The sequence below is a fragment of the Macrosteles quadrilineatus genome, unplaced genomic scaffold (genome assembly GCF_028750875.1).
Source record: "Macrosteles quadrilineatus isolate MER2022 unplaced genomic scaffold, UCM_ALF_1.0 Scaffold_9__3_contigs__length_116548681, whole genome shotgun sequence".
Lineage (NCBI taxonomy): Eukaryota > Metazoa > Arthropoda > Insecta > Hemiptera > Cicadellidae > Macrosteles > Macrosteles quadrilineatus.
This window is the reverse complement of record NW_026542602.1, coordinates 83,333,659-83,348,950: the sequence shown is the minus strand read 5'-3', so window position 1 is coordinate 83,348,950 and position 15,292 is coordinate 83,333,659.

The following is a 15,292-nucleotide window of genomic DNA, read 5'->3' as shown; positions in this document are numbered from 1 at the left end:
TCACCAAATTCAGAATATTCTGAAATACTCAACAAACTGATTAATTCAATTTTAAACTGTCACAAAAGTGTCTGCAGCCGACAGTCCATCGCAGTCATTCATTTTATCGCCCTATTTCATTTGTCAATTAAGTGTCCTATATTTGATTTGTATAAAAGCTTACAGGTTTGGCACACTATTGCACATATTGTAAAGCAGAAATTCGTATTTATCAAATTTTTACTAGACAGCTAGTTTTACATAGTAAAAGTATTACGGTATTGATACTAAGGTGGTCCATAATACTAAGATTGTTTTGCAATCAATTGAAAAAGGTGCTAGGGAATTGTGATAACGATAACGGTTAATTGCTGCAATTGATGCTACTTTAAAATACGTTAATATTATTGTTGAGCCCATGTCACGTTTGACAAATGCACATGACAATGGGCCACAAAATAAAAAAAATTTAATTTCGTAAATATTTTTAATTTTTATTTACTGTTCAGTCTGATCTCTGAGTGTATAATTCAATGATTTTTTTATGGACTAATTCGATGCAAACTATTACAGACCTAGCATTCTGGAAAATAATTATTTTTATTTTAACAAAACTATTTGAAGTTAATAAGAAATGTTGGTTCACTTTTTAAACTAAAGTCACAGTAGCAAATCATGGTAAAACTTGCAAACAATGACAATGTAATATAAATACCCAACCAACATAAAGCTAAATCGTCTTGTTACAAGAGCGACTACATGGATTGTCAGACAATCTGCTTTGAGACATTCTACGAGAGGCCTTAGTGAACCAAATCCCTCCATCATGGCTTGGAGCAGCTCTTACATTTACACGCTTGTAACGGTCATTAAAATAAAAATTAATAAACTGTTGTAGTGTCCATGACGAATTACAAAATTAGATCTTTAAGACATTATAAGCATAAAGAGTTTACGTAGTCAATAAAGGAACGTTTATCATCCATAAAATACAGTTACACAATTGGCAGAAGTATTTTTCTCCCCTGAGGCCCTGATGCTGTTAGATTTTTATAATATTCTTTCAGGTACGGTATGCTCAGTCTTGTAGTTATACAACGGTTAAACTATGGATCAAATGGGGTTCAGTCTTGCTGTTTTTTGAGGACCACTGAATTTATGGGGCTCCACATAGGGAGCAAAAACACATAGGGAGAACAAAACATATTTTTTTGTTTACACATTTGGGATATAAGCCTTTAACCTTTGATAATTTATCTCACAACATGCATTGTTACATTGAACTTTTGTGTTATATATTGCAGAGTAGTCATGTATGGTCCATAAATCTGTAGAGTTACTGCATGGAGGCTGAAGATTAAAGCAGCATAGTTGCAATTAAAATATCTACACATGGCTTAATTCATACAATGTCAACATTTCATTCCAACGCCAATCCTATAAAACTAAATACATTACAAAATACAACAATATTCAATGAACTTCTCGAAAACCCCGTTAACACTATTCTTGCACAGCAATAAAATTCTCATTTATGCAAGAATATAGTCCTAAAAACCTACAAAGTACCAAGCAAACAAAGCACTTCAATTCACATACGTAAAATAAATGCCAGGGTCGTTTGCGAATTCGGCAATCTCATTGTACTCCATTTTACAGGTAATATATTCCATTTCCTTTCCCAACTCTGTATTTCTCTTCTTATATTCATGAGATTGAAGAAACTCAATCCTACAGGTTGACACATTCACCTTCGGAGAGTGTGGAAAGTAGAACTGACATATTTATACAACTAGGGAATATCGTTACTCAAACTCGGAAGGTTCTTAAAGCCAATTTACTAACCTTAATGTTGTTTGTTTTTGAACGTACTTTTATAACATCTATACCCCTTTCAGTCATTGCTAGTAATATTATATTTCACTACTGTGACGTGTATTGTATTTCAATGTAAAATTCAGCTGTTTGTAACTTTGTTGATGTTAGGCAAAGTATTGTTTGTATAGAGAAAGTAATGTATATGTAGCGAAAGTCATGTTTATGTCAGGAAAAGTCAGCTGATAACTATTTTCTTTTTGGTATATGGCGATTGAAGATTTTTGAAGATCTCAGCTGCACGGAAATGGGCTATGATCGAAATATTTCATGAATATGAATGCAAGATTTTAATGAATTACAAATTAATGAAAATTTGAAACACATTTGCAAGTATGTAAAATAAAGATGTTTATTATAGGCCTATTAATTTTGATTAGGCAGGGAAATAGATTTCACAGTTTTTCAGGTTTCAAGGTAATGAAAACTAATTAATGAGTTAATTTAGTGATTTCATTACCACAATGTAGGTTTAAATTTATTCACTTGTTGAGAAAAGGATGATTAGCACAGTTGAGCGTCAAAGATGAGGTTGGAATAATATAGGTGCAGAAAGTAAATTTAATACGTCTCATAACGCTTTTATTTTACGATAATACTTTTGACTTACAATACGTTAAACACATAAAAAATATGATAAATAATGATCGATTTGTATTAGACAATCCAATCATTGCGAAATCCAATAGGGGATTGTTATATATTTCAAGCCTTATTAGACGTATTTTAATTTTTACTTTCCGTAAATTATAATTTAACGTACAAAACTGATCTAGAGGTTATTTATCTAGGTAAAAAATGATTAAATAAACAAAAATATCGCTTTAATTTCAGTTTTTGGCATAAAGACAGTAAACAACGAACTAAAAAATTTCAAAAAATGTTAATACCACCTCTACATTAACACCCTCCCCAAACCCCTGCTTCCCAATGACCTTTACCTTAGCATGATCGTAATAATTACAAAAACAATAAACTCAATAATTATTGTTTATAGATTTTTAAACAGAAATCAAACAGCTAAACTCCTGAAATTCTTCCTATGAGTCAATGTAAAACCAAAATAAATTATCGCCGTTAAAATTATGCTATAGATATATCCACCATTTTGGGTTTTAGTGTTTAATATTTATATATTTAAAGATTAAGATTAAAGATATCTCTAAAAAGACAAATAATCAGGAAAAACAAGGAAAAAATTAAATATTTTTATGAATTGTTTGTTTACAACAGTTTAATATATTTAGATTTCCTTGCTGATATGGTTTGTAGATTTGAATCCATATGATCATTTAAAAAAGATTTATTAATTAATTATTCACCTGGTCTAAAAATCATAATTCGACTTATAAACAATATGATACTTTGACATTAATTGATTATAATCAATAAATTAATTAAAATAAAATTGTAAAGTGTAGATAATCGCGGTCTTGAGCTCGAAGAATCAAGACAAATGGTTAGGTGTTATTTTCATCATAAATATTGGCTTTCCGTCACACCAAAGACTTTTCTCATAACTAAGTGTTAAAATTAGTTATCTATAAAAAATCAAATATAATTCCAACTCCATAGCCAAACGTTCGGTATTAACAAAATCACCATACATTACTAATAGTTAAAGGTAAGAAATTCATTTTTTGTATCATGTCTGTATTGAAATATATTGTACTTCAGTTAACTGAACAACACGAGGAAGCGCCATGATGCTGTTCGCACGACTAAAATGAATATTTAGATAGTTACTCCTGAACATTAAAGAAAACAATTTAAAAATATATCTACGGACCCGCTATAAAACATATTTTCATTGAATTACGATTTCCATATATAAAATGTCAGATGTCAGATCAACTCATTCCTAATTTTCCAGACTGTCAATTCCTGTTCTGCTCAAGAAGTCTTAGACTTACTTTACAGATATTTTATATTATTTTTTTTCTATTCAGTCCCCCATCTACTACATGCCCATCTACTACATGTATTTAACGACATACGATGTAGTATTTACATGCAATATAAGAAAGAGACTAAATTAGTGTAATATTTTATATCATATTCATAATAGTTATCAGAAGTATAGCATATTTGTACACGTAAGTATTGGAAACGAATACTTTTTATCGTACATCTAATTTTATTGTATACCCTAACTAAAAGTGGGTTGGCATAACATTCACAAGTCAAACCTTGAAACCTGAAAAACTGTGATATCTATTTCCCTGCCTAATCAAAATTAATAGGCCTATAATAAACATCTTTATTTTAAATACTTGCAAATGTGTTTTAAATTTTCATTAATTTGTAATTCATTAAAATCTTGCATTCATATTCATGAAATATTTTTTATGTTTAGTAAAAAATGCGAATTTACAAACAATGATTGTCTTTGTTTAACTTAGAATAAAAACGTTTTTACAATATTACATTTGACCTTGCATAACGTATTCTGTGAAATATTCTTGATTAAAGTGAAAGCTTGGCTTTGTCCGGGAATCCGACTGTCTTTCAGCTGTAAACGACTTTTATCCACGAAAGCACTTTTGTGTCAACAAACAAATCGGTATAAAAAAATCTAATCTTATTATGTGTGGACAAAAGAAATGAGGTATTTTTATACCAAGATCTATTATTAATAATTAATGATTCAGTTAATTTACAGTTGGATTTTAACGCCAATTAATGATACCTATGTTGGTAAGCTTTATTTCTCATTTGAATTTTGATACTTTAAATTGTCCTGCTTGTTTATTTATGTAAGAAGAATTTAAATCCGCACAGAAGATCTATAAATGTAAATACAGTAGTATAATTCGATAAAGAATGTTGATTGGGCTTGGAACTGGGGCTACCATAATTACAGTGTGCTGTTTTGTTTTTATTTTTTTTTTCATTCTTTGCATGGTGAGTTTCAGGTCACATTATGTATGTATTTCCTTTTCTATTACAGTATATGATGTCGAAGGAATTGTTTTATTCATAAATCTTAATGTATATTTTATAATGTACTAGAAATTGACGTTTTCCAATGACTTGTGTATTGTAAGTTCTAAAGGAAATAAATTGATCTTATGTCTTAAATATAAGAGGCCAAATTTAGTGAGTGACCTCAAAATTAGTAATACCTATAATTTTGAGCTATTTTAGGTTCAAGAGCTTGAGTAATATTGAAATATTTGGTAGAATTCTTTAGTCGTGGTTTTTATTACCTTTGACTATTGATAGAACTTTGGTATACGATTGTTGATATCTCTCTATCCACACCATGAAGATTCGACACTCACAGGCAAAATGTACTTAGGGTAGTATAGAAATAATACACAGATATATATATTTATATTTTATTAGTTTATATTTGTTCGACAACAAAAAGTTAAAAATCATAACAAAAATTAAGAGAACAAGCAATAATACGTTTGAGGTCATTATATCTCAATCCTCCTCTAAGAATATAATCCCCATTCATCAAGTGGTACAAAGTTTGTGACTGTCTTCGAAGCACTATATGTTCTCTTTAAAAATTTAGAACGTATTATAAGATATTTCGTTGAGTATTTTAAAAATAAATCTCAAATTGAATGAGTTTGAGAAAATTTTTAATGTAGAATATTTTTACTACATTTAATGTAGGCTAAACAAATTAACTGTTAAAGTACTATGTAATTTTCCCCTTATTTCTCTTTGTTAGTATTCGTGTGTTTAATAATGCAATTACTATGCAAACTCAAGCTGTACAGTTATATTATACAGTTTAAAGGAAATTCGTAAAGAGAAATTTTTTGTAAAATATTCGACTAAGTGAGAGCAAGTAAATCTAAAGCTAACACATATTTACTAAATGATTACACAACCTTGACAAGTTGTGTTTCACTACAGACTATCTTCTTTTAAGCCCAACTATATTCCAAAAAGATATGCTGAAGATTATAAAAAAATGTTTCACTATTCTTGTAGTATTTTAAAAACAATATGAATCAACATCACTCATGGAATGGATATTAAAATTATCGACATATCATCCATATCAAGTGCAAAAGTCTGATTGAATTTCAACCATAAAATGTACAACGGAAAACTTTGAGATAAGCCTTTAGCGAATGTAGTCAAGTCCGAACCGTTACAATGGATGGTTTATGACGTTTTGAAGGGGTTGGTTTATGACTTTGTAGAGATATGTAACATCAACCCTGTCCTCTACACATTGTGTTTGGTTCTACAAACTAATGGACTATATAAACTGCCTAAACGTTTATTTTTTTGCCGAATTAAATTTCTCAATTTTTTGTTGAGTCATTGATATTTGAATAAGTTGAATACTACAAAATAGAACGTTGGTCCAAAAGTTGTTTAGCCTGCATTCAAATATTATAATAACTATGATAGCTGAAGGCTCTTTATATTATACAACAAAATATCAATAAAAATGGTATGAGTTACATGTGTTTTTAATATTGATTTATTTTGCTTTGGACATTTACAAGCACCAAATAGACGCTTCGTAATGGTAAAAAACTTCAGTATCCACCCAATATCCCACTTATCATCTACATGCGAGTATATTACAACCAAAGCTTATTAAAAACAAAGTTTATTTTGCCATACATTTATAGTAATTCTTGTGTGTGCTTTGTTTTCATAATTAATATTTGTTTTGTAAACATGTTTAGTTTTACTGGGTATCATATGCATATTTTTGTACTCATTAGGATATTTACTGCAAGATTCCATTGTGTATGGAACAATCATAACTGCCTTTAAAATTTACCTTTGAATAAAAAATATGTTTTATAGCTGAAATACCTGAAATACCTCCTCTTCATCGTTGACCAGCCTGGGCCAGATAGATAGCGTCAAAATAATTAAAAGCTTGTGGATATTATTATTTTATAGTCTGAATCCTATTATTTCATCATATATTTGCTCATTTCATTGGTCAATACTAGCACATAATAAACTGTAGTCATTATTTTAAACTTAAATACAATCATAAGCTCCGCCAAATCCATTTCAAGACTCCTTCCAACACAAGGTCGACTGATCTGTTTATCAAGCAACAGCACCGCACAAGCTACTCAGCAAACAGCACGATGGTTCGAGTCCAGGGAGCTGGCAACAAAGTGACAAGGCATGTCGACTTTTTTCAAGACAGCGTAACTACACTCAAAAAGAAGATCAATCTCAGTCAGTCCTAATTAAAAATTGTTTTTTTCGTTGTACCATTCAAACCAATACTACTTGTCTGTTAAAAATTTCACTTTTGTCTTTGCATTTAACTTTAGGTTTGTCGTTGCTCTTTAATCAATTTAATTTTATATTAGTCAATCTATATATTTATCTTTCTCATTTGTTATTGTTGTTAGTGGGTTTGTTGTTATTGTTTCATATTTTTTATTTATTGTTGTTGTTTTAAATTATTTATTTATTAGTATACCTTTTGTTATTTTGTCAGTTTTTGTTTTGTTTGGCTAGGTTTGGCATTGTTACTGTTGTTTGTTATTAGATAATTATATATTGTTGATTTATTTCAAATATATAAGCACAAAATTTGTTATTATCAATTAAGTCATCCTGAGTTTAATGTTTTGTTTTGTGTGCTGTAAAATGGAGATGTCCGTTGGAAATAAATAAATAAATAAATAAATCATTGCGTAGTATTAAAAATATTAATTAGGACATTTAGCTATGTGTTAAGTTTAAAATCAAAAACATATTTAGAATTCACATTAATTATAACTAATTACCATATAGATTTTAACATACATAACAAAATCCAATTTAAAGAGCTAGAGCCATACAATCTAATACATGGCAAATTTAAGTTTAGACACGTATTTTGTTCTTAGATTATATGTAAAACGAATCCAACATTTAAAGGGCAACCACATATTTCTTATTTGATTAACATTTAATGTTTGCTATGTAAATAGAGTCTATTTTAGCATATTTTGAAGTGTTATCAGATGTTTAAATTTGCAGTCTAGATTATAATGACAACTTACAAAATAGAGAAGTTATTGACAAACACTACGTCTTATTGAACCTTATTAAAGCTAATGTAACCAAAATGTCATGTCAAATCACATATAATCATTACATTTAGTGAGCATCTAAAACAGTTCATGTTCATATCCAGACATGAGATAACATCACGTAAACGTTGTAAAGTAAGTCACATAAACTCAACCTTGACTTTGCGTGACCACATCACAGCTGCGCGTGACGTCAACATTCTGTAAAGACGATCTCTAACGCTGGAACATAATCTTCAAACAAAATTGTTGTAACTTAACACTTATTTGTGTATGTTGTTTTGACATTACACTGTTTATTTTAGTGTTTCAAAGGTTTAAATATTCTGGGAAAATATCATGTTAGCACGGTAAAGTGTGTACATTAAACTATTATGTGAAATTACAGCTTAGCTGAAGATACATTATTTTACGGTGAGAAAAATTCTCTAAGTAAGTTAATTAGCTGTGAAAGCTAATTCAGTTAGTATAATGTTTTATTTATAAGTTTGAGGTATGCGTACGGGTCATAAGTTATATTGCATATTTTATAGCATCCACGTGTTCTTCTGTTCCATTGGTTTTCCTTTTAGTCTGTGTATATATATATTGGTAGCTCTATGAACAGTACCTAGTTAATTAACTACCAAAGTTAACGTTCTTTCAAAGTCCAAACACTATCTTTTTTTCCCAAAAACTTGATATCTTATAACATTAGATCAGAATATTTATTTAAAAGTATTTCTTATTTTATTTGGGAGAGTATAATTTACCTCTTTATAATTTTATACAGTAACAAAGATACGAGATATCACTCAATTTTGGTTATTAAATTTGAATTAACAAGAGTGATAAGTAAATAAGTAATACCCACTGTTTCCTCTCCATATTCAGGTGTTTAGCAGAATGTTAGAAGATTTCAAACCCATGTGGCTTCTTTAAGCAAGCATTTTTATGTCTAAAATTAATTGTCTTACATAATTATTGTATTTTTATTACACATTATTTACCCTATTATTTACGAATAAAAATAACAAATATTTGTAAAATATTCATCACAATATGAAATACGATTACAGTTATGCCTTCATAATAGTTTCCGGTCCATTTGCCAGTTTTTAACACTCCATTACATTTGTTGATTATAAGATTAGATATTGAGATTAAGAATCTTCTGCGGATTTTCAATCAATCTAATGGAATAAAACGTGACATAGTTTAGTGAAATGCATTCAATCTTTTCGAAGTGTTATGCAACAATAATTCAATGGTGATTCTTTCATAATTCGTATTTAGTAAGTCAGTCCAAGATTTCTTTAAATGAAGGTTATCCAGCCTATAGATCAGCTGATATTTTTCGTCAGTGGGGTAAACATTACGCATAGTTTGCCTTTAAAAGTCCCATCCAGGCAGCTGAGTTTCTATTCTTCTCGTTACTAAAAAAACGAGTCCAATTTACATCATACTTTTGTAATTATAAGTTTGATTTATTTCATTAATAATTTAAGTTAAATACTTATAAGTAAAATACTGGAGCACACTGCAGTGTGTTGGAGCATATTTCTGAAACGCCAGCATTTTCTAAATTGTGTAGCATACAAGCCTTATCATTTTGCATTAAACATCTTCTTACTTAGACAGCAAAAAAAAAAAAAAAAATTTGTGTACATGTTTAAGTTAAAAGATAGTAAAATGTACCTCAATTTAGTCTTTTAACTTCTGATGTTAAGTGTTTTATTGTTTGAATGATTAGTATGACTTCTGTTACTAAGGTATCAAGTTATTTGGCCTGGTTATGGTTTTATTAGTGTGGAGAATTATGTCTATTAAAATAATAGCGTATAGACACTACGAAGTTTAATCTGTTCTACTCAAGAGTAAGAAAGAACTACATAAGAACTAAAACTTATATTGCAACACAATTTTCAATTTAATATGATGAAACATAGTACTTTCCATTATTTTCATAAAATAATCACGTTCTTATTATTGTAAAATAAACTCTATATCATTACAAATAGCATAGATATAATACAATATCTTCACACACCACCTTTACTTATGAAATTTAATAGTTTAAAAGTAGACTTTAATCAATATTAATAATTAATATGGCTTAAAATAAATTGATAGAAACCAGTTAAATTCGCTAAACTAATATTCTTTACATCATCTACAAAGCTAGAGCACCCCAGCCTAATAAATAGTAAAGTGATACAAATAAAAGCTTCAGCAACCTGTGGTTATGGAAAATTAGATAAGAAAAACTTCAGAATACTTAATCTATAAAATTGAGAAAAACATTTTGTAAATGAACTGAAACAATTTGTGGAACAGGTAACGATATCAATCTTTCCCGTGAAAGAAAATTCCCTGTAATCTCGTTTTTGATGAAAAGGATCAAACCCTAAGGACCTGGTTTAACGTTCTAGGCTTCTGATATTGAATTTATAATTCACAAAAAAAAAATAGATAGGAATACATTTTGAAGACGTTTTTTAGATGTTTAACTATAGCATTGTGAGTTTAACAGAGGTTCACCTAATATACAGAACAATACAACTGAAAAAAAACGTATATTTGATACAGTAACGTATTTTTATGTTTGGGAGATATATTTGATGATGATCCAACCAAATTTGTACAAAGTCCAGTATAAACTGGTTACTCTTAAATTATGGACGTGTTATCTTTATTCGTTGGCTACACGTTTAATATTTTAGATTAGGAATTTGAAGTCAATTATCGTTATGTGTTTATTGTATATCAATAAAGTGACCTATTACTTCGGAAAATTAAAATAGTGATTTCATTCGAAGTAGTGCTTCAAGTGGGCTCACAATAGTGGGCTCAAATCCCGCCTATCGCCACTGGATTTTATCCTAGTAATAATGCTACAACCACTGGGCTTATCACGTTACGTTAAAAATCCCCGGCTACAGCCTACTTTAAATAAATATTCGTTTTATGCACATATCAATAAATTCAATTTATTGATAAAAGTATTTAATTACAGTTTTAATTAAAGATACAGTATAATGTAACCAGTCTTATATACGTTTTATGAAATAGTTCAGTAATTAACATAGGGAATGTCTGTTCGATTAACTCTTTCAAGGGAAACCTCAAGACCGACGCTCTCCAATTGACTTTAATCTCCCGAGACTTAATTGCTTCCTAATGTCTGTTGTTCGCAACTTCTATAGGGAAACTATTGTTTAAAATTAATAAGAGGAATTTATACTTTTAAATTTACTTTGTTTATTTTTGGTACATATTGTTGTTGTTGATTGCTTGATAGACATTTCAAGTTTGTCTATAACTGACAACAGAACCTGTGTCTTAAACATTTCTCGTATACATAAATATAGTAAAATATATGCTGCAAAGCTTTATTTTAGATTTGAAATGCAGAATCCTTGAGCATAAATCGAAACATCAGTTGTAATACAAAAAACGCATTATCTTAAAAATGTACAAATTAAAAGATAAAAATCACACCCGACCTACAGATTAACACTGTCCATTCAAAAGTAAATTATTGAAATACTACCCATAAAATCTCGTGTACGTATATTTATGGATACAACTTACCTATTTAATGCGTAAATCAAGACACCAATCAGTAAGCAGAGAAGTTAAAGAAATATAAACCCTCATTAAATTTTTTTTTTTACGGAGAAAGGGTATTGAAAAACAACATATTAATATTCAAATACATTGAATTCATGCCTGATATACGATGGTTTGATTTTTCCACAGTAAACTGATTCACCAAGATTCGATATTCTGGAAAGGTTTTAGCAATAGCTTGTTTGAAACCAACGCGCTAACGGGAAAAATATAGTTGAACAGTTGGATATTCGACGTATTGAACCGAGCCACTTCAAATTGAGTGTTTGTAGAATAGTATCGTCAACAATACCAACAGGGCGCTTCTCTCTGTGGATATTTGTTAGCAAAGGTCGAATACAATAGGCGAATATTTACCAATATTTTCACTGTTGTAACTGAGACATTATATTTTAGAAATAAAAATTATCAGTGTAAGCTTTTATATTATTCCAAACATTGATAAGATAATTTCTCATTAGATTAGTAAATCAATAACATATATTCTTTATATATTTGTTCATCAGTTTCTTTTTTACCTTTTCCTTTTGGTATATTCTATGAGATGCAAAAATATTTGAATGCAGAATTATCTTTTGTTTCTCATTTTAAAAAGCTACAGTCTATACTCTGACAATTATGAATGATTCACTTAATATGTTTTTACTATCGTGATATAGTTAACTTCTAACATAGTACATAACTTCTTTTGCAGTGCCCAGGATAGAGTGGTTGTTACTACAGTTGTCTACACAGTCATAAAGCATCCCCTACACCACGCCATAAACCACCCTTATGGACGACACTCTGAGCTTGATAACACCCTTAAATCCCATCCTAAACTTGACTAGAGTTGATAAATATTTCCTTAGTTGTCCCCACAACTACAGTCTGTTATCCCCATAAGACTTAGGGCATGAATTTTTGTCAAGCATGTTTTGAACATAATGGGTGAGGTGAATAAAAGGTAGTATTTGGTAGTACGTACATCTTTTCGAAGTATTTACTCGGTTTTCGGTGAATAAACATGCTAGTTGGTACTAGCCCCTAGTACAAACTACGACTTGCAGGTGAATAAAATGCTAGTTCGTACTACCCCTAGTACATACTACATCACTTAGGGAATAGTTATTTGTGCAACTAGTGAGAAAAGTGAGCAATTGACTCACTCGAGAGAAATCCCTACTCACGAGCCGTAGGCGAGTGAGGAATGGTTTCTCGAGTGAGGCAATTGTACTTTGAACTCGAGTTGCACATTATACTTTTCCTACAGTTAACATAAAACAAATAAATTTATGAAGAAACATAACCTATTTTTGCACAGATTTGAACTTTTAATATAACATTTAATGTGAAGTGACAAATACAACAGTACAACAGCTGACCAGCTGATTTACAGCCAGTGCTGCCAACGTATTTAGCGCGCATACGACGTTGCCTGCATGATACGCGCTCACTATTTCGCGCCTTCACGTTGCAAATCTGGAGTGAGACAAAGTAATTAGAGTGAACACTGATGAGCGAATTGGCCACTTTGCTTTCTCAAATGAGTGAGAGAACATGTACATTGTTAGGTAACTGTAGGAAAAGTAGTATTTACTAGGCTTTTTCGGTGAATAAAAACCAGTCCGCATAGTAGTTACTTCATTTTTATGTAGTACGCTCAAGGACATGCTTCAGTTTGGTCGTTTGCGAATATGGCGATGTTTTTACAAGTCCGTAACAGGAAAACATACCTTGAACGAAGAAATATTGGTAACTGTAAGCAATTACTGCGATTTGAGAATGATAGTGTTGATTTTTTTGACCAACGAGTTTTTGCCTGGCAATGGTGAAGTTGGGAGAAAAGGAGGGGTACTGTCATCTCGACAGAAAATTGAAGTTTTATTTTGTTATTTTGGTGATCCAGGTAAGTTGAACTATTTTTAGTACAAATTAAAATACCTTCTTATCGGTCGTAAATAAGATTTAATTATATAATAACAAAGTGATTTAAATAAACGATATTTTTAACTGGATTGAATATTAATTGCATATTAGGAATTATGTAAAATTGCAAATTAATTGTTTTTTTTTCTCGATAGGATTGTTGCGTTTTGTTATTTTCTCTTTTTAGCGAATTTCCCTATAAGGAAGTAGCTATTACTGTAGGTGGCATGGTAAGACCTAGGCCCGGGATCGATTTACTTTTTCATTTTGATGTCCCCAGAGGCCAAAAACACCACCATTCGTTCAAATTTGTAGCAATGCTACTTACTAGTCACTCAACTAGTAACTATGTGTCATACAACTGCAGGCGCTGTCGGGAATGACCAACAGAATAACGACAAACAGCTGATTATCGCCACGCACCTGTTTTGGCTTGTTTATTAGTGAATCACTCTAGTAAGTACTAGGGGGTAGTACGTACTAGGCAGGTAGTACTTACTACATCACATAGGGAACCCCTAGTACTTACTACCTAGTTCTAGCTAATTCTTATTCACTTCGATTTGAGCAAGTGTAACTATGTAGTACGAACTATGTAGTATGTACTACATTTTATTCACCTCACCCAATATTCAATAATCTGTGCTGTCGTGTTACGAAAACAATTTTAGGTGTTTTGTGTGTTTTTGTCTTAGAGGTTGTATCCAAAAGCTTTTGAAACAACGGGGTTAATTATGTACAGTAATATACGGGACTTTTGCACTTATTTCAACAGGTTTCACCGTTTTCGTTGAAACGAATTTAATGCGATCACCTTTTACCTTTCAATGAATATGCTTGTTTAAGACAGTAGTTATTTGAATAATACTACTGTTTTAAAATAAATGCCGTATACTGTACGGTGAATAAAAATACTAATTTGAATATGTTATATATACACTAAAGAGTGGTTTGCCTACCTCAATCAGTGACAATGATCAAAACAGTAGCCTATTACAGTATATCCATTTTCATTAACTGATTAGTCTCATGATTACAATCTGCCTGTGGTTAAGCATTCAACTGAAGGATATGCTATCATATTGAACCCGTTTAAAACAATTAGGTCAGCGTCACTGGATCTTTCAAAGCGAGTCTCTTAAAGGATTTAAATGCCAAGGTAGTAATGAATTGAAATTGCCTTAACACTTAAATGAAATTACCTTTTTCGTTACCATTCGTCCCTACGCCAGTTAATAAATTACCCACCAAACGTATACATCGGTTATGCAGAACGGCTTTAAAAGTGGCGTAACTGAAAAAATCCTAGCTATATGGATGAAAAAGTAGATCGATATAATATCGATATTTTCTAATATTTGAAATTTATGGTTTCTTTAAATGTAAATATTAACATGTATAGTATCAAATACCATCCACTTAAAACGTAAACATATCCAGCCAAGAGGCTTCTAACACCTTTTAGTTTAACGAAGTATTCGATTATAGGTGCTCAAAACAGGAAATTAAATAACTTTGTATCCAATACTTTAAAAAAGAAATTCCAATTATTATAGTAATACTTAGGTGAGAAGTTTCACCTCTGTAGTCAATGACTGGTGAACCACAAGACTGCAGTCACGCCATGTCGAGCCTATATAATTAATTACAAGAGGTTTTGTGGGTTGGTTCCAGAGTATCTAACGCACCTCTAACCTCTTACATAAAAACTTTACAAACAATCTACGCGGGCATTTTAATTTATTTTTAATAAGGTTTGCACAAGACGATTGCTACACTATCAAATGTCCTTTTTCAGAACACTTAGAACTTATGATAATTAATTCGGTTTGTGATAGTAAAACCAAACTCATAGACACTTGTATATTAAAATTATAATTCTGTAAACA